The sequence below is a fragment of the Cornus florida genome, unplaced genomic scaffold, assembly GCF_030987335.1.
Source record: "Cornus florida cultivar Cherokee Brave unplaced genomic scaffold, ASM3098733v1 CherokeeBrave_3.0.0_Hap2_Chr07, whole genome shotgun sequence".
In the NCBI taxonomy this organism is placed as follows: Eukaryota; Viridiplantae; Streptophyta; class Magnoliopsida; order Cornales; family Cornaceae; genus Cornus; species Cornus florida.
In genome coordinates, this window is record NW_026775577.1 from 32215806 (window position 1) to 32238086 (window position 22281).

The 22281-nt window shown below is 34.1% G+C and overlaps 1 pseudogene; it reads left to right on the forward strand.

Moving 5' to 3' along the window:
• Positions 1-316: 316 nt before the first annotated feature.
• LOC132267963 (small nucleolar RNA R71) lies at positions 317-415 on the forward strand (annotated as a pseudogene).
• The last annotated feature ends 21866 nt before the right edge of the window (positions 416-22281 follow it).

Below are 22281 nucleotides of genomic sequence, written 5' to 3' on the forward strand. Positions count from 1 at the left end.
GAATGAAGATACTTGATTTGTCGAGCTTTGGTTGATCAAGAATTGATCAAACCTTTGAGATAAGGATTTCATCTCAGCAGCTATTTCATTGGAATGCTCAACTTAATGTAAGCCAACACTCTTCCTTCCATTTGACTTCCTACCATTCTTAGAAGATAAAGTTTGATGCAAAGAATTTTCACTCATGCTCTCATAAAGACGCCACACGTCATCCTCATGCCTATCAATGTAAGAGCCACCCATGGAAGCATCAACCATGCCCTTGTAATTATCGGATAAACTCTCAAAGAAATATTGAACTAATTGCCATTTGGGCATGTCATGATCTGGACACTTCTTAAGCAATTCATTGAATCTTTCCCATGCCTCATGGAACGTTTCCCCATCCCCGTGTGAAAACTCTCGAATTGAGGTTCTCATGGCATTGGTCTTAGAAACCGGATAGTACTTCTTCAAGAACTCTTGTTGCATTTCTACCCAAGAAGTTATTGAAAAAGATCTAAGATTATTAAACTAATATTTTGCCTTGTCTTTAAGGGTGAATGGAAAAAGTTTAAGCCTTAAGACCTCTTCCCGCATGTCTATGTATCTCACGGTGGAACATACTTCAAGAAACTCATCTAAATGCTTATAAGGTTCTTCATTTGGAAGTCCATGATAGTTAGGAAGCATTGAATGGTTTGTGGTTTGATTTCATAGTGGTGTGCTCTAAATGGTGGCAACTGAATGCATGTGGGTGCATTATATTCATTAGGCACATAGTGATCTCTTAAAGCAAGGGGAGGGTTAATAATTGGAGGTGCAACATAGGCACCTTGGTTGCCTTGAACTATGGGAGGTTGTGGAGCAAACATTGGCCTAGGCATTCCCAATGGAACTTGGCCTTGTTGTTGTGGTGGGTGAATGAATGGCCTCGGCATGCCTAATGGTACTTGCATGTTATCATGATGCACATTGGGGTGGAGGATACCTTGTTGGTCTATGTGACCAAGGTCCTCCACATGGTCCTTATTATGTATTTCCATTGTAGAAGTAGAATGATTAAAATTACCCCTTCCCCTAGGTGTACGAACAATGGATTCTAAATTCAAATTAAGAGGGACAAGAGTAGGATTTAATGACCTTCGACCATGCATGCACAAGCAAAACACAAACAAGTAATAAACAATCAACAATCACTTCACCTTCACAACAATTCAACAATCAACAAACTTCCTCTACATACAATGATCCCATACTCCCATGCTATCAACAATATGCAAAGAATAATAAAATTACCTCCATGTGGGCTCACGATTTATCTAAGAATTAAAATACAAGCCTCCACGCAGGCCAACGATTTAACTAGAGATTGAGTTAAGAAAGAGCTCACAAAGGGTCCTTTAGCAATTTAATTCAATTTTCAATTTTAGCCTTGCAAATTTTTTAGATTTTAGCTTTTTCCTTGCTTTTGCTTAGCTCCTTAATTAAAATGCTCCTTTGCTCACCTTCTAGCTCAATGCACCTAGTCAAACAAGAACCAATACAATAAGTAGCCAAAATGAAAATAAAAATAAAGTAAAGACACGATCAAAAGAGTACTAATTCCTAATTGATTTCATAAATACGATGTTGCCTTCAATCAATCCCTGACAACGGCGCCAAAAACTTAGTTGTGCCGCGAGACTAAAGCTTGCAAAGTGGACTAAGATGAGTGTGGCCAAGTTTTACATTTATAATTTGCCACTACTACCTTTCACTAAAAACATAGTTAGGGCGAGTAGGGATCGTCCCAAGGGATTGGTGGATTGTATTAGGTTGTGGAATCGAGATTAGGGTTAGTAGGTCGAGTAATCAAAAGATTGGTTGGTGATTGAATTATACTAAAATGCAATTTAAACTAAAGTAAACAATTAAATGCAATAGAGAGAAAATAAGAGAGAGAGAGAGATCTTAGGGTTTAGAGATCACCACTAAGCATAGCTTTTCTACACCCTTAATGAATGATTAATGAAGGGGAAAACATGTATTGCAATAATAGTGTGTGTGTGTGGTTGTTTCAATAAGCATGGTTGACTAATTAAGTATATATTGTCTAAGGAACATAGTAGATAGCACAATATATCAAACTAAGCCATTAATCATTTCTTTAAGCTCACAATCCAAACACATCACAAGGTTAGAGACATATGCTACTTGTTTTCATAAGTATGGAACATCAAACAACAAGCATGAATTGTCCTCCTATTTAACATCTAAACTACAACTAAACTACAATTAAGCTAATGACATAAAATTAAACTAATTAAACTAAGGGAAAGGCACAATCCATCAAGAAATGAGTATGAACCATCAAATAAACCACAAGAGCATTCTATTAAGCACTATGTCTTGATAATCTCTAGATCTATAGCATCAATACATATAGACATGCATCAATAACACAAAATCTAGCGACAAACACATGAATATCTATTCTAGCATACATAGACATATGGTTAGAATGAAATGATCAATTGGAAGCATTAAACCACACAAATCAGTGAATAAACAAGATCTATGTATATAAAAATGTCAAAACATATATCACAATACAAATCCCCTCAAAAGTACATAAATCAAGATGTAGAAAGCAAGCTTAGGGCTAACTCTAGCCCGAAGAAGATGTCTAGCCACTCATGAATGGTGTCCTCCAAGCCTCAAGGGCAAACTCCAAAGTACAAATTGCTCCTCTTCTTGGTTGATGAAAGAACTCCAAGCTTGTGTCTCTAGCCTCCTCTCTTCTTTTCTTCCTCACTAAGAGTATGATATGGAAATTATGACAAAAAGTATTTTTGTAAAAGTGGCTCATATTCCTTATATAGGTAGGTCAAATGTCACACCAAATAGTCTAGGCTAGCACATCAATATCCCTCCAATGATTGCACCATGAGCCAACCTTTAATGAGCTGGATTTTATCTTTTTTTTTGGGTTTGAGGAAGTTTGATCGATCGAAATTATAGTGAGATCGATCAAATATGGCTGAGATCTATTAAACTTTGGCTAGATCGATCCTCCCATTGCGGCGCCTTTTTGGATAAGGACAAATCTGAGATATTTTAGGGAATGAGACAAAAGTGGTAGGTAGGGTAGTACAACAGGATAAGATGGAATCTTTTCGATCGATCTGAGAATTGTTGGATCGATCAAACTTTGTGGGATCTTTGGATAAGGAAAATAGAGCTTGGATCCATCTTGAAATTTTTAGATCAATGAACTTTCGATCGATCTAAATATACTTGTGATTGATCGAACCTGTTCAATTCCATACTTTGCTTCAATCTGCTTCCACTTTGCTCCTTTCTTTCATCCAGCTTGAGTTAGCTTCTTTTAAGCTCTTATTTGGTTGAATTAGCTTATTTTAGGGATAAGCATCTAAAAAGGGCAATAACACGAAATTAATCTAAAATGGGAAAGTAAGATAGATAAAGGTCCTAGAATACCTACGCTTAAGGGGTTTAAATGCGCACTTTTCAACGCTCATCAGTTATATATTAATTTAGGATCATTTGAACAACTTTTGAAAATTAAAGATTTAATTAATTTAAATTAATTAAATTCTACATGATGATGTCTTACTCATTTTGTTCTTTTGATTTGATATATGTAATAAGCATGCTATGTTGTTTAACATATATTGATTTGAGGTTATTTGAAATTAATTTGAAATCTATAAAATCTAATTATTTTTGTTTAATTAAATTCTATCTAATGGCTCACTGGATCTAATTGTGTTTTAGAAGTTGTTTCTATGTTTAAATCATGGACTTGGACTTGTTGTATACTCACTTGGTTAAGTTTTAAGCATTGGATAACATTGTTGTTATATTTATATTCATAAGAACATGTTTTCTTTATGGAATATATTGTTGTCTTGTGTAATGAGTTGCACACTTTGTTCTTGGACATCTTCATACCATAGTAGTGATGAACGTAGAGCATGTATTGTATTCGTTTCCAAATTTGGTTATGCGTGATTGATAGTTGATTATCTTGTATATACATATTGATATATACGTTGTTGCACAACTTGTTGATTTTGGAAACTTGGGATGTCATTGTTTGGCTACGACTAGGACATGGTTCTAGTGCGGGGAAATATCCTCCTATAGTCTAGTGCGCACATAGGGCGGTTACCCGTGGGCTAGTAACCCTAAAGTAACTATGGTGTCAGTCTGATCCGGCGTGATGTCCAAGTATCCACCTTGTTTGATTTTGCATTTCATTTCAAGTTGATAACTAGATGATGTTGTAACTTGTTGTTTCTTGTTTGATTTCCCATTTTGAGTTTCAAGATGTTAACTTTGAAAAATCATGCTTTATGTGTTGTATTGGAAGTTCCACTGTTGGTTAAATTGCATCGATATTGTGATTTGTGTTTTATTGTTCTAATGTGGCTTAGGAATGATCCTATAGATTCAGTTAGAACATAAACGTTAGGTAGCATGACCTAGTTTAGTTGTTTTCGTATTCTAGACATTAAGTTGATAACTTCGATGATCTGTATCTTGTTGCGTTGTACAGTATGCTTCTATATTGTTTAATTGTGCAAATATTGTAGTTTATGCTTGGAATGCTTTAAAGTAGCTTAGGATGATCCTTGAGTCTTACTTTGACATAGACGTTAGGTGGCATGAGCCCTCTTGAATTGTTTCACCTTAAGGTGATAATATTGTAAAATGCTAGGTCTACGTATGCTCATCTCCTACGAGTAGCCTTATGTTACTCACCCCAAAGTTACCGGGGCATTTTTCAGGTACGAAGACTTAGTTCATGATGCTCATCATTCCTTGGGTGACTTATAACTTTTAAGTTTACATTTCATGCAAATGTTAGCATGAAATGTCATTTTGTAGCTTACATGTCAAAACCTGTATATTTGATTCCATATACGTAATGTGTGTATAAGCACACCTTTTGGAATTTATTTGATATGTATGAAATGAAGCTGGAGGCCAATGACAATTATTTTGTATCCTATGTAACTTTTAACTTTATGAAATATTGAAAAATGTTAAGTTATTGTTTCACCATAATTGCATCGGGTGTGGGAATTCCATTTTTATTCCTTCATTGGGTCTCATTAATCATGTATGAAGTGTGGCCAAGGGCCAAACGGTAATTTTTAATCATTTGTTAATTTTGAATTTCAATTTTTTTCATTTCATGTGCGTATTCGCCTTTTTGGCCATCGAGGGGTCGAATTTTGCATCGGCCATTTTTGGGAGCCGCAGACCATTCCTGCATGCTCAAAATCACTTATTACGTTTGCGTGCATATTCATTTCAGCCTAGAAATGCATTTGGGGTCAAATGCATACTTGGTGCAAAGATGTATTTTTGCCGTTTTGAGCCTAATTTGATTTAGGGGCATTCTAGACATTTCACAGCGAGTTTTTTTGTTTTTGTCCGCGTAAAAAAACATGATTTTGGGGGGGGGGGGGGTTTCTTCTTTGTGTTTTATTCGAAAAAGCCTAGAAAGTCCTCAAAATCACATTTCAAACTCAAAAACTGCTAAGCTTGTCTATAGGACGAGCGCTCGTCCATGGGGGACGAGGGCTCGTAAATAAGGCAGTGTGTTTTTGCCCTAGGGTGTGCTCTATATGAGCGCTCATCGCCCTTGGACAAGCGGTCGTCCATACTATTCATGTGTGTGTGTGTGTGTGTTTGTGTTTGGTTCAACACTGCACCTCCAAGTTCGGGTCATCGTATCTCCTTTGTTTTAACTCCAAATTGATCCGTTCTTAAGTCTAAATTGACCATGTCGAAATAAGATTTCTAATGGTACTAATTAGAGCTTCAGATTCCATTCCTACCTCAAGATATTCAACTTTTACTGAAGTAGTGTCAAGATTTGGTTCGAACCGGGATGGGGTTTCTCTTCCTTTGACTTCAAGACTTGATATATTTGCTATCCGGACTCCGAATCAAGTGATTCTTGAATCCATCTTTGTTAATTTTTTGTTGTCTTTCTAACGGTGTGCTTGGTTACACCAGGATATTCCTAGATAATTACCAGTTTACCCTTTTAGCCTTAAGTGCTCGTTTTTCTTCGTCTTACCGTTTCTCATTCGTCCGGACTCCGAATCATGCGATTCTTGAGTCCATCTTGATTAGTTTTTCATTGTTTTTTTAGTGGTGTGCTCAGTGGCACCTGAATCCATATTTTTATAAATGACTATTGTAATACCCCTAATTTTAAAAGGATAGTCTCGGTATTTATTTATTTATTTTTATTGTATTTTTTTAATTGTTTAATTGATTATTTGACTAATTGTTTATGTGTTTAATTGAATTAAGTGTTACTTGGTTAATTGGCTACTTATCTATGTGTTATTTGTATTTTGTCTAGGTGTTATTTGTATTATTTGTTTAATTAGATTGTGCACTTAAATGATGTATTTGATTAATTGTAATTAATTATAAATTAAATGATTAAATGTTTTATTTTATTTTATTTTATTTTATGGTTATGATTAGTGGTAATGGACTAACTAATTGGGTCACACGGACTACTTGAATAGGAGGTTGGATGGGTATGGATAATTACCCATGGATAGTTGTATATGTATATATATAGATATATATGTATATACATATATATAAAAAGGAAAGTAATTTATTAATATTATAGTAACTTTAGTATTAATAAATAATCTGATGTATATATTTTATATATTTATATAATAAGGATATACATATATTTTATACGTAACATGTTTTAAGTTACCTTTTTAATATTATGGTAACTTTAGTATAAATAAATAATCTGATGTATATATTTTATTTATTTAATAAGGATACAGATAGATTATATACGTAACATGTTTTAAGTTACTTTTTAATATTATAGTAACTTTAGTATAAATAAATAATCTGATGTATATATTTTATTTATTTAATGAGGATATAGATAGATTATATACGTAACATGTTTTAAGTTACCTTTTAATATTATGGTAACTTTAGTATTAATAAATAATCTAATGTATATATTTTATTTAATTAATAAGGATATACATAAATTATATACGTAACATATTTTAAGTTACCTTTTTAATATTTTTATTTTTTATTTTTCTTTATTAAGTTGACTTGGATTGGGAAAAGGAATAGGGTTATTATTTAGCCTATAAATACACAACTATAGGTTGAAAAATGAGTGAAAATATATCACGTAATATATTCTATAGAGAAAGAGTTAGAGAGAGAATGAGAAAGAAGAAGGAATGAGGAGAAAACCCTGTAAAGAGAAGATCAAGGAAGAAGAAGTTTAACTTTCGATTCGAAAGTTTAAGGCAAGTTCTTATTCTATCTCTTTCCCTTTGATTTGTGTTTCTGTACATGCCTAGGAAATTTCAGAATTTATTAAACACATAAAATTAAATAATTATGCATGTTTAATTGGGTTAGAACATAGGTTTTATGAAATTGGTTTATATCTGTTCTTGTGTTATGAATTGATAAAATGTATGATTTTGATTTGATTTCTTATGTGAATTTTTACATGTTTAAATTATGTATTTTTCATATCTGTGGAATGATGGAACATAGAAATATACCTAGGATTCCTGAACATTAAATAGGGACTAGGTTTGGGTTTTCATAAATTTGAATAGACTCAATCATAATGATGCTTGCTATTTGAATGTTTTAAACAAACGAATGGATTTAATCTTTTAAAATATTTTAGCAATTGAGATTAAATGTGTAGGATGAATTGGATATAGAGAATCATTATTTAACGGTATAATAAAATATCATTATGTATAAGATTCAGTTTGTGTAGGACATATGATATAGGAAGTTTAAAGAAATAATAAGTCATTCCTATTATGTGATAACTTGATATCATATTTATCATAGTTATTTATGGAATGTTTGATGTATTTCCTTAATTGTTACATCAATTGTTGGATTGTGTGGTTTAATGCACCGGTATGGGACGGTGGCATTCTAGGGATGGATTAACTTATCAGTTAAGTCCTACCTATTTTATATAAGGGAATGGATTAACTAAAATGTTAAGTCCTACTTATATTTAAGTCAGGTCAGCTGAACAAGTTGAATGACTTATGGAGGATTAATTTATTATATAAGGGAATGGATTAACTAAAATGTTAAGTCCTACTTATATTCAAGTCAGGTCAGCTGAACAAGTTGAATGACTTATGGAGGATTAATTTATACTGGATAGGATGGTTACTAGATTTTATATATATAAATATGGTGCCATGATATGAGCTTGAGTCTCAGGATCAATGGTTAGGGCGCGTATATCGCCAGGGATGTGTAGCTAGATATAGTGTAGTTGTGTACCCTGGTAGGTCTAGGTACTCATGCCCACTATATGTGCGTTTTGCATGTTGCCTACTATTCAGGTTGAGACAACCTTATAGTCTAGTGAGGTTCTTTTAGTCTGTATATATATATATACGGACTATTAGTTACTGTTGGATTGACTAGGATGTATACGTGTATCGGATCTCTGCTTGGACTGTAGTAGAGTAGAACTTGTTTGTGGGCCTGACCCACCATTATTTTTCAGGTGTTCGTCACGAGTAGAGGTTGTTCGTGCTGAGCGGGGATCAGTCTACTTCATTCTTCTGATGCTACATAGGAGTTCCTTTATGATTCAGTTTCTTGTTTTAGATTACTGTCATTTGTTTAGTTTGGATTTTCTAGGGGTCCACACAGTATGGATTCCTGAGTTGTTTTTTGGAGGATCAGTTGTATCAGAAGAGTTTATTAATTAATGGAAATATATTATGAGGTTTATTATTAGATTATCATTTTCTTTTTTGTCAGCATTTTATTTATTCTTCTTTATTCTTTTGTACTCTGTGTTCGTTTATTATCAATTTGTTTTGATATCCTCGGGTATTCGGGCGTGGGCCTGGCCAACCCGCATTCGAAAATTCGGAGGTATTACAGTTGGTATCAGAGCACTCCAGGTTCAAGTGTCCTTAGGAGTGTCTTTCATTATGTGACTTCCGCGTTGCGTCTCTTAAAACTTAGAGCCCATATTAGGATTCGTTGTACTTTATTTACGGTTTGTTAGGAGGAGCTGATGTTAATTATATTCTGTAGTCATAGAATGGTTGGCACTAGAAAAAGGATGGGTTCAAGGTGAAAGCAATAAAGACCCAAAGGAGTAGAGGAGTATGTTATCGATTTAGTTGCCAGAAAGCAGAGTTAAGGATTGACGGTCTAGGTTCATTTGGCATTACTTTAAAAGTATAAGTCAAGGAAGGATTTAGGTGTACGTGATAGGTCACCGCATATCGGGACCAACACGACTTCAGTTGATTTCAAAAAGGAGACAAGCAAGGAGTAGGAGCCGAAGAGGATCCTAATGGAGGAGATTTATGTGTATCCAATAGAGAGGGTACTAAATCTTGAAGAGGGATGATTGCGCGAGGTAATCTGAATTGCTAGTAGTATATCGAATATTATTAGTAGAATTGGGGTTGATCAATCTACAAATAATTAAATCTTTCTTATCATCTCTAAAAGAGGTATATAAGAAGTATTGTTCAAAAGTTTGGGGATCGGATGTGTTCTTATCAGAACGAAATACATAATTTTTAAATCACATACAAAAAGGCATTGGTATTATGTTGTGACGTTCTAATTCGATTTATAAAGTCAAGTAAGACAGTTTACATTCCGCATATAAGGAGGATGAGGGTTAAGCCCTTGGTATTTGTTTAGGAAAACATTTGTGTTTTAAAGGATATGTTTCGAGGTTGGATAATTATTTACGAAACTATTAAAGGAAATTTTGAAATAATCTAGTAATGTTGATTTCAAAGGAGACTTTCTTTTCTAGAAAGAACGATGTCCTAAATAGGAGTATATTTTGTTTTATTGTGTTTATCATACGTGTTTTTTATTTTTATTTTTTGTTAATTACTCGGGATTTGGTATGTGGTTTAGTTGGGGACACAAGTGTGTGATCAGCCAACTATTAATTTAATAACATAACATGGAGTAATAGCGCTATTTACGCTAGATTTGTGAGCGTACGGTCGTAGGATTTGGTAGATACACATAAATCTAGTCAATCTATTGGACCTGGACATGTGTCATTATGGTGTGTTTTGGGATGTGATAATTAAACCATCACTACGAGTCAAACAATCTAGAACGATTAATTTGATATACTTTACGTTATCTATGGATTCGTATCATATTACAACGCCATGATATTGGTGATTGTTAATGTTTCGGTATACTTGAGGTAGTGGTAAATAAAGATCACTAAAACGCCATGATGATATATCAGAGGTGCTGGATTTGCTAAACATCTTCTTGAAAATTTCAGAAGTTGTTACCAAGTCAGAAGGAGGATTTAGTACTGGATTAAGTACTTATTAGAATGACACCGAGTGAGGATAGGAGACTGAATAAATATTCATCAGTCTATTCTTAATCAAGAATTTTATTCGTGAGGGCGTGTCATTAGGAGGAGTTGCCGGTGTTGCATATAGAGGAGGAAACTAAGTCTTATTCACTTGCATAAATAATATGAAATTTTTTTTTTTTTTTAGGTCACAATTTGCAACAATTAGCTGTTGCTAGGAAATTGATAACTTATGTAGAGGATGGAAGGATTTCATATTCTTTTGAAGTTAGATAAAGAAGTCGGATTGTCATTAACTTGTCTTAAAGAAGCAGGGTGTGTCAAAGACAAGATGGTGAGACCAAACACCTTTATAAAGATGAGGTGCACGGTATGTATGGAAATGTCATAATTTGTTGACTTTTGTTGAGTTAAAGTCGTAGTTGACTATTGATAAATGGAATTACCGATTGACTTTCAATATCGGTAAGTTTATCACAGATCAGTAGTGGATAGATTTAGTTGCAGAATTCGCTTTTGAAGATGCTCCAATTTAAACAATGGGTACAGACGAAAACTGGTGGTACCGGATTAACAGTACTTTCTACAGACAGATTGGATGGAGGATGCAAAGACTAAGTTTCACAACTCTTAGTTCTTTATTTATCCTAGTGGAAATATGATACTTCACGGTATGAAGCAGACGTTTGGAGGACAGGAAGGAGGGGGGACATAGTGATTTTGTCTCCCATTGTAATTTTTTATTAGATAGTCGAGATGAACCATTAGAGATCACTAGATCATTTACAACTATTCCCTATGTTGAAGTGGAAATGAGATAGCATTTTCCACGGATTTAGTTGAGGGATTGCTGACTTCGCACAAGGGTCATGATTCTGGATGGGATATTGGTTGACTGATAAGTTAGGTCAGCTTAGTTCTTGTCTATTTCGAATTGGTAGGACTTTAGTTCATACGAATATAATGGATCACGAGACGGTTTAGATAGATAGAAGTGGTAATTCACACTTTATATCAAGTTCCGTCTAGTAGAAACAATTATGGAAGTGGATGCTCTCAACTACCGATAAGATATTTAAATCTTTCGGTTAGTTGATGAGTTATCAGTTGAATTTATAACATGTGTAACACTTGTTATTACCAAGATAATTTAGGAGGTCAACTTTGAATATCGGAGCTGACCATGGAGAAGGTGTTACCTTACTCAGATGGAGTTTAAGGTACTGGAGAATGATTTAATAGTTTCTGTAAATAGTGTTATGATAGTCGGGCGACTGAGATGGAAAGTTTATAATTTTTCTCGGTGTACTCAGACGGTTCGAAGGTACATCATGACATCAAATGTCAATTTTGGTGAACAGATACGGATAAGGATGCACATATAATTGCCCTAAGTGTAAAACCTGCTACAATGATGGAAAGTTGATCATCAGATTTCGTAGGAATCTTTAGCCACTTCCTAAAACAAATATGGAAGTTGAACTAAACAGGAGTGACGGTCGGTGGGAAGGATCGACATTGATTTGGAATTTCAATTTTCCATATGGAATCCGAGTGGTGGATTGAGAAAGATCGCTTGAGGATATAAATTTGAGTGATGCATATTTTAGAACTTCATAGTAATTCTATAGTTCAGTGATAGTGGTGTTATAGCATGTGGATGTCCATATTAGTGGATGTAAAGTGCTATTTCGAAGGAGCTTTATGAAGATTTTGGAGCAGCAGCTCTACTTCATATCTATAGACGGAGGATTTAATCGAGAGATTAAATTAGACCATAAACCCTGTCTACCACTTGGTATATTGGAGTTAAGTAGAGCCCTTATAGTAAGGTTGCGTTTACTTGGGAATAGGAGGATGTTTTTCGCTCACAGTTTCCAAGCATAATGGAAGAATAATGAAAGGAAGTAAGGGCGAATTCCGAGGACGGAATTCTTTTTTTTAGGGGGGAAGAATGTAATACCCCTAATTTTAAAAGGATAGTCTCGGTATTTATTTATTTATTTTTATTGTATTTTTTTAATTGTTTAATTGATTATTTGACTAATTGTTTATGTGTTTAATTGAATTAAGTGTTACTTGGTTAATTGGCTACTTATCTATGTGTTATTTGTATTTTGTCTAGGTGTTATTTGTATTATTTGTTTAATTAGATTGTGCACTTAAATGATGTATTTGATTAATTGTAATTAATTATAAATTAAATGATTAAATGTTTTATTTTATTTTATTTTATTTTATGGTTATGATTAGTGGTAATGGACTAACTAATTGGGTCACACGGACTACTTGAATAGGAGGTTGGATGGGTATGGATAATTACCCATGGATAGTTGTATATGTATATATATAGATATATATGTATATACATATATATAAAAAGGAAAGTAATTTATTAATATTATAGTAACTTTAGTATTAATAAATAATCTGATGTATATATTTTATATATTTATATAATAAGGATATACATATATTTTATACGTAACATGTTTTAAGTTACCTTTTTAATATTATGGTAACTTTAGTATAAATAAATAATCTGATGTATATATTTTATTTATTTAATAAGGATACAGATAGATTATATACGTAACATGTTTTAAGTTACTTTTTAATATTATAGTAACTTTAGTATAAATAAATAATCTGATGTATATATTTTATTTATTTAATGAGGATATAGATAGATTATATACGTAACATGTTTTAAGTTACCTTTTAATATTATGGTAACTTTAGTATTAATAAATAATCTAATGTATATATTTTATTTAATTAATAAGGATATACATAAATTATATACGTAACATATTTTAAGTTACCTTTTTAATATTTTTATTTTTTATTTTTCTTTATTAAGTTGACTTGGATTGGGAAAAGGAATAGGGTTATTATTTAGCCTATAAATACACAACTATAGGTTGAAAAATGAGTGAAAATATATCACGTAATATATTCTATAGAGAAAGAGTTAGAGAGAGAATGAGAAAGAAGAAGGAATGAGGAGAAAACCCTGTAAAGAGAAGATCAAGGAAGAAGAAGTTTAACTTTCGATTCGAAAGTTTAAGGCAAGTTCTTCTTCTATCTCTTTCCCTTTGATTTGTGTTTCTGTACATGCCTAGGAAATTCCAGAATTTATTAAACACATAAAATTAAATAATTATGCATGTTTAATTGGGTTAGAACATAGGTTTTATGAAATTGGTTTATATCTGTTCTTGTGTTATGAATTGATAAAATGTATGATTTTGATTTGATTTCTTATGTGAATTTTTACATGTTTAAATTATGTATTTTTCATATCTGTGGAATGATGGAATATAGAAATATACCTAGGATTCCTGAACATTAAATAGGGACTAGGTTTGGGTTTTCATAAATTTGAATAGACTCAATCATAATGATGTTTGCTATTTGAATGTTTTAAACAAACGAATGGATTTAATCTTTTAAAATATTTTAGCAATTGAGATTAAATGTGTAGGATGAATTGGATATAGAGAATTATTATTTAACGGTATAATAAAATATCATTATGTATAAGATTCAGTTTGTGTAGGACATATGATATAGGAAGTTTAAAGAAATAATAAGTCATTCCTATTATGTGATAACTTGATATCATATTTATCATAGTTATTTATGGAATGTTTGATGTATTTCCTTAATTGTTACATCAATTGTTGGATTGTGTGGTTTAATGCACCGGTATGGGACGGTGGCATTCTAGGGATGGATTAACTTATCAGTTAAGTCCTACCTATTTTATATAAGGGAATGGATTAACTAAAATGTTAAGTCCTACTTATATTTAAGTCAGGTCAGCTGAACAAGTTGAATGACTTATGGAGGATTAATTTATTATATAAGGGAATGGATTAACTAAAATGTTAAGTCCTACTTATATTCAAGTCAGGTCAGCTGAACAAGTTGAATGACTTATGGAGGATTAATTTATACTGGATAGGATGGTTACTAGATTTTATATATATAAATATGGTGCCATGATATGAGCTTGAGTCTCAGGATCAATGGTTAGGGTGCGTATATCGCCAGGGATGTGTAGCTAGATATAGTGTAGTTGTGTACCCTGGTAGGTCTAGGTACTCATGCCCACTATATGTGCGTTTTGCATGTTGCCTACTATTCAGGTTGAGACAACCCTATAGTCTAGTGAGGTTCCTTTAGTGTGTATATATATATATACGGACTATTAGTTACTGTTGGATTGACTAGGATGTATACGTGTATCGGATCTCTGCTTGGACTGTAGTAGAGTAGAATTTGTTTGTGGGCCTGACCCACCATTATTTTTCAGGTGTTCGTCACGAGTAGAGGTTATTCGTGCTGAGCGGGGATCAGTCTACTTCATTCTTCCGATGCTACATAGGAGTTCCTTTATGATTCAGTTTCTTGTTTTAGATTACTGTCATTTGTTTAGTTTGGATTTTCTAGGGGTCCACACAGTATGGATTCCCGAGTTGTTTTTTGGAGGATCAGTTGTATCAGAAGAGTTTATTAATTAATGGAAATATATTATGAGGTTTATTATTAGATTAACATTATCTTTTTTGTCAGCATTTTATTTATTCTTCTTTATTCTTTTGTACTCTATGTTCGTTTATTATTAATTTGTTTTGATATCCTCGGGTATTCGGGCGTGGGCCTGGCCAACCCGCATTCGAAAATTCGGGGGTATTACAACTATTTTGCCCCCTAGGGGCTTAACTGTTATTTTTTCGATCTCTTGCTTCCGCACTTTATTCCTTTGGGTTCCGTGACCTCGTGGAAGTTCATCCTAGGGTCTTAGAGGTGTGTTATGCCTTGGAAGACCGTTGTCTTGTTTCTTGCTTCCATATTTTTTGACCCGTTTCGAGTCTTCACAGGACATACTGGGTTTGTAAAAATCTAAGGTCGTCACAAGGAAGCTATGGTTGAAGGCTGGAATGCTTGATGGAAGCTAAAACTTGATGGCTCTAAACTCGATGATGTTCTCTTGAGCTGAAGGCTTCCTTTTATAGAGTGATCTCAGAGATGGATCAACGCTTGAGATTACAGATGCTGTATAGATGACTGAGATGTAAGATGCTTTGGCGATAAGGTTCATTGAATTATTATAGGACACCCTTATCTTTAAATTGTTATCCTTTATGGTGTGACTTATCGAGGACAACCAAAGCATAAAGTGTGATAAAATGTGGCCAAGTTTAAATTTGTAAAATGCCATGGCCACTGCTAACTACTAACATAGCAAGAGGGAGTAGGGATCGTCCCAAGGGAAAAGCATGGTATTCTGGAATCAATGTTGGATTAGTAGGTCAAATGATCAAATAGGGTTTAGTTTAATTAATTAAACTAATGGTTCAATTAAAATAATGCAATTAAGTGACAATATAGAAATTAGAGAAAGTAATATGAGAGAAAGTCTTAGGGCTTAGAGTTTACCACTAAGCTTCACTTCACTAAACACTAGCAATTGTAAATTAATGGGAAAATTCATGTTGTAAAATGTGTGTGTGTGTCACCAATTGAAAACTAAGCATGGATGGCAAATAAGCATAGATTATCTAATCAATCTAGTGCATAGCACAACCTATCAAATGAGACCATTAACCATTCAATTAAACCACAATTAGTGCACACACAAAAATCTAGAGAAATGTATTTCTATTGCACTCATAAGTATGGAACATCAAACAATAAGAATGGATTGTCCACCAATCTATGAAATTAAAGCAATTACACTACAACTAAGCTAATGACATGAAAATTAAGTTAATTAGACTAAGGAGGTGGCACAATCCATCAAGAAATAAGTATAAACCATCAAATAAACCACAAGACTAATCAATTAAGCACCATGCCTTGACCATCACTATATTTATAACATCAACACACATAGACATGCATCAATTTCATCAAATTTAGAGAAAAGCACATGAACATTCATTCTGGCATACATAGACATATGGTTAGAATTAAATGATTAATTAAAAGCATTAATCCAAACAAATTAGGTAAAAATCATAAGATCTATATTTATTCATGGTCAAAACATCAATTACAACTAAAATCCCCAAAAATATACAAAAGGCTAGGTTTAAGAAGTAAGCCTATGGGCTATCTCTAGCCCTAAGAGAAGGATTTAGTCACTTATTGTAGTGGCCATGGAACCCTCAAGGGTTAGCTTCAAGGTTGGCATCATCTTTTCCATCCTTGCTTTCTTCACAAACCCTAGTTCTAGAGAGATAAACTATTTCTACCTTTTGTAAAATATCTTTTCTATCTAACCTCCAAGAATTGGCTTAATTAATCTATTACAAGCCTCGTTGAGTAGGCAACAAGTCAGAAATACAACATTTGATTGGTGAAAATTTGCAGCTACAAAAGTTAGTAGAGTCCGGGCGCGCTCGAGAATTAGACAATAGACTGCGAACAGTTATTTCGATCGATCGAAGAGAACTTCAATCAATTAAACACTTACTTCGATCGATTGCAGCTGATGTGTCATGCAAATATCTTCTTGGCCTTATCTGGATTGCTAAGCTGGCACCGCCTTGATCTTGATCAATTGTAGCCTTCTTCGATCGATCGGGACTTCCTTCGATCGATCGAAGATTTACTGGTGCAATTTTCTTACTTCTTTCCAGGTTTGCTCCTTAACTCAAAATATGAGCTAAATGGCTCTTCTTAGCCTGTTTGAACTTTATTGGCCTGAAATAGGCAAAAACACAAATAAGTACTAAAACATGAAAGTAAGATAGTTGAATGGACTAAAATTCCCTAGCTTAGGTGTTAAAATGCGTCACATTTGAACATTCACCACTTTAGAAATTTGTGGCGTCAGAATCTGCTTTTTGGTGGATTCTTATCTTCAAAATCTTATCTACAACTGGTCCCTGAAGTGAATTCTGCTGTGGACTTTTTGACTCTGTAATGCTCTCTGAATTTTTCTGGCGAAATTATTACACTTCTAGCATATTAAACAGATTTCTTTCTTTAGTGCTCTTTGGAAAGCTATTGTTTCCATCTGAAGGATTATCTAACTGAGCATATAGTCCTCTAATGCATTCTGCTTCCTTATCTATTATAGCAGCAACTTCTGGTGAGATTTTAATTTCTGGGGAGATTTGACGACATATGGGATTCTGGTTTTGATAAAAATCTCCATATTAATATTATGATCTAGAAATCTAAAACCATAGTTATAACTTGGGTTAAGCTGTTGGTATGCTTTATAGTACATTAAATGATCAAATGTTACTGGTTCTATGTGGTTACAAAAATCATTAATATAAGAAGTATGTTGTAACTAGTTTTGCACTTCAACTGGTTTGGAATTAATATAGATCCTATGCTGTCCAAGAATTATAGCTCCATCTTTTACCCATTCTTTTCCTTTATTAGGGTTTCTAAAAGCATCTTTATTACATAAGTTAGGATAAGTCATTTTGTACGATTGCCACCAATCATGGATTGTTCCCCTTAATAAAGTTTCACAATAAGTTAGGGCTTGTATTTTATTATCAAAATTGGTTAGAATAGATTACCTAATACAGTCTTGTTCCCAATTTTTGATTACTTTTGCCCAATCTTGGGGATTGTGTCGTGATATATCTAATATTGTTCCTACTTGTTGTGTTGGTATATTATCGTAACGTCTACGATTTTGTGTCCATGTGTACATGTCTTGTGATAAGTGCTCAAATGTGACGCATTTTAGCACCTGAGCTAGGGTATTTTAGTCCATTCATCTATCTTACTTTCATGTCTTAGTACTTATTTGTGTTTTTGCCTATTTCAGGTCAATAAAGTTCAAACAAGCTAAAAAGATCCATTTAGCTCAATTTTGGAGCTAAGGAGCAAATCCGAAAAGAAGTTAGAAAGTTGCAATTCAGAGGAGCTTCGATTGATGACACGTCAGCTTCGATCGATCGAAGCTAAGTGTTCGATCAATCGAACATCTTTGATCGATCGAACTAACTGTTGGCAATGTACTATCTAATTCTCGAGCACACCAGACTCTACCTAACTTGTGTAGCTGCGAATTTCCTCCAATGATAGGCTTATTTTCTGACTTGTTCACTACTCCAAGGATCTTGTATTTAAAGGGAATTGAACCATTTTTGTAAAAATCTTTTGTCTTCAATTGTTTTCATTGTAATTTTATTCTCTTTCTACAAAATTCAGAGATTAGGGTTAGAAGAAAAGAGAAGAGTGGAGGTACCAAGAACACATCTTAACATCTGCATACACACTCTCTCTCTAGAATTTAACAAAGAAAAAGAGGAAAAAGATGGAGCCATGTTTGGGGATTACCCTTGAGGGTTCCAAGATCACACCCACCTCCTCTATTATTGGCTAGACTTCTCCTTGGGGCTTGGATGAGCCCCAAGTTTGTAATCTAAACCTATCTCTTTCATACTTTTTGGGGGAATAATATCTTATGATTAGTGTTTTAGCCTTATGAATTTAATGAATCTTGGGTTCTCCTTTGATTTTTATGGATTAATTCTTTCTATTGATTCTCTATGTGATTACATGTTGTCTTATGTGTGATTATTTGGGAATTGATCTCTACACTAGTTTTTCTATATTAATTGCATGTCTATGTGTGGTTGATTGAGAATCTAGTGATGGCTAGGCATGGTTTTTATTAGATGGGTTTGTCAATTAATTAGATGGATTATGCTTATGCTTGATGGATTGTTCTACAATTTAATTCATGCTTGTAGGTAGGTAGACAATCTTTACTTGATTTGATATTCCATGGCTTATTATTGCAAATTCTATGATTCTTTAGATTGATGTGTGCTACAATTGTGACTAGTTTGATGGGTCATGCTTAGAATTGATTGGTTGTGTTACACTTAGTTTATTTTTCGGTTATGTAGACAGTTCATTATTACATTTGATGGTCCATGCTTAATATTGAAATTGGTAGTCACATTTTGTTAACAAGAAGGTTTTTCCCAAATTAGTTGAAAGTGTGTTGTTTGGTGAACAAGCTTGGTAGCGATTCCAATACACCCCAAGACCTCACTTCTCATCTCTTAAATCCCTAACCAACTTAGTTTATTTTAATTACATTTTAATTAATTATTTTCTAGAGTAATCAATCAACCAACCCTCCTTTACAATTATTTGGTACATTAGAGTCGAAGTTAAATTCCAACACGTATAATCTCTACGGACGATCCCTACTCGCTATGCTTCATTAGTAGTAGTAGTGGTTTTATAAATGTAAATTTGACTTTGTAAGCTTCCAAAACCACATTCATATTTTGACCTTGCGAAGTGACCTCTCGCATTAAAAAGTCAATTTTCTATCACATATAAAGGGGCTTTGTGATGTCTCAATTTTTCGTCATTTTTCCATTTTTCTGGAATTTTTGTCGTTGCAAGGGCATTTTCGTCTTTTGACGTTTTCATACCGGACACTGTGAAGTGTGCCGGTTATTTTCGATAGCTTTCTGGGGCATTTCATTGAGTTCAAGACTCTTTGAAATGCAAGGGTGATCATTTTGGCATTTTTCAGTTTTTCGGGCCGGACAGTTCCGTGTGGGACTCGTTACCGGAATTATTGCATCCAAGGATCTTGGTTGGATTTATTTACATATTATTTATTTTATTTAATTTGTTTTAAGTGATTATGAGTTAAATGTGTATTTATATGTGTATGTGGTGCAAATTGGAAATGAAAGAAAAAGGAAAATAAAAGAAAAATAGGTGGGACCCACCATTATCACACAAAAAGCCATAAGACCACATGTTTGGTCTCATTCTCCTCTATTCCTCCCGTACCATCTCTCTCTTTCTCTATTTCTTGGTTTTTCTTTTCTTTTTCATTTAAAACTTAAAGCTTAAATTACTCCTTCATTACTTGGTATTTTTTTGTGCTGTTTGCAGCAAATTAAAGCCCACGATGAGATCTACAAGTTGATCAGAGCCAATCTCCATTTGGCCACCATTTAGGGGATCTCTAAATCCTAGGGTTTTAGGAGAATTTGGGGCTTTTCATCCAATTAGAGGTAGGGGTCTCTAATTCCTAAAATGTTGTACCTTTGTGAAGTAATCTTACATGATTAGTGTCCTAGCATACTAAATTGTGTTGGTTGCTCATTAAATCGACATGATTGTGTATTTAAAGTATGTGAATATGTGTATTTAATTGTATTGTATGAAAGAGCATGCTTAATTTGTAAATTTTCCATGCCATGGTGTTATGATATTTTCTTAGAAATTTCTATGAAGAAGCATGTTAAATTCTGAAGCTTAAATTTCCTTTATTTTCATACTATTGGGAAAATATATAGCATGCATCTATGGCAATGGGCAAAAAAGGAAAAGGGAAAGTGTTTTGACAAGAATATGAAAAGGGGTTTTGGGGAGAAATTTTGAGAAAAATGGTTTTGGGAAAACCCAGTTGCCGTAGAGGCACCAAAGGGCCTGTGTGTTAATGTAACCTAGAGGGAACTAGGGAGATTGCCCTAGTGTGGTTGAGCTATCTGGGCCCCAAATGACGTCGCGGGGGTACCAAGGGTCAGGGACAATAGCCAACCCTTCTCTCGTGTCGCTGCGGAGTCACCAAAGGACGGGTTATATTAACAGTTTGTGAAGTGATGGATGTTTTCTGAAAATGGGGAGAGACATGCATGATATTACATTTATGGCACTACATTTACTTGTTTTAAACTTGAAAATTTATATTGTATTTTCCCTGGCTTAGCATGCCCCCATTCCCTATTGTCCTATTCATTGTTTGGATTCACGGGGCTACAAGAGGTGTATCTTAAGCATTACCTACTAAGTTTTATGCTCACCCCAATTTATTTAACATTTTTCAGGGCCGGGAAAGGAGATAGTGGACGCTGACCCCTCACAAGCTTAAAAAGGACTAGGAAATTATTTTTGCCATCTTTTGTATATTTACTACACTTTCGTAAAATCACAAAACCGTAATGAAATGTATTCTTTTTGCAAGCCATGGCCATGTATTGTAAACTATTACTTATGTTGGTATTTTGAGGGACATCTGTGACTATGTAACCACTTGTTGATGAATGGGAATGGAAATCATATTTTGATCTATCATTGAGACCATTAAATTATGCAATACCATATTTTGTTGCTGTGAATTCAGAATTTTACCGCATAATAAGTCCAGTATGAGTTGTGTATGTGTTAAGCTCAGCCAGAATGCCATTCCAGTGAGTTCAGGGCTCAGATGCCATAGTTCGGCTAGCTGACCCTCACTATCAGCCGACCGAAACTTCAGGTTCGGTCGACCGAAATGCCTACAGTGAAAGTCTCGAGAGCTTACAGTTTTCCCATCGTTTCTGCCGGCCGACCCTGTAGGTAAACTGACTGAAATTGCTCTGTTAGCCGACCGATGAAGGGCCATCAGCCGGCTAATCCTTTCTTTTCCACCTGTACCACTTGGACTCCTTTGTAGGCTTGTTTTCCTAAAGTATTTTGATGCTAGGATCGGCTAGTAGGACGGCCATGGACACAAGAAATGAATGTATGACCTAGTTGACCTTGGGTCAGGGCAAAAACCCGGTTAACAATCTGGATCCACGGGGTTCGAGTCGTTATAAATTTAGTATCAGAGCGATAGTTCGAAAATCATTAGGACGACGGGTAAAGGCCTACACAGGGTTGCATGGGAAGTTGTTTGCATTGTTTATGTGAATTTTTTTTACTTGTCTATTATTTGGAAAAGCATGTTTAACTGCTTATTTGCTTTTATGCTTACAGAATCATGTTCAGGTTTTCAATGCATAGATTTGCAAGATAAGTGTTAGTGTGGCGTCATTTCGTGTTAAGTCGTCCACGGTGGACCTTAGTGTCATGTCATTGAGCCATTTTCTTGTTTTATAGTACGATGCCAC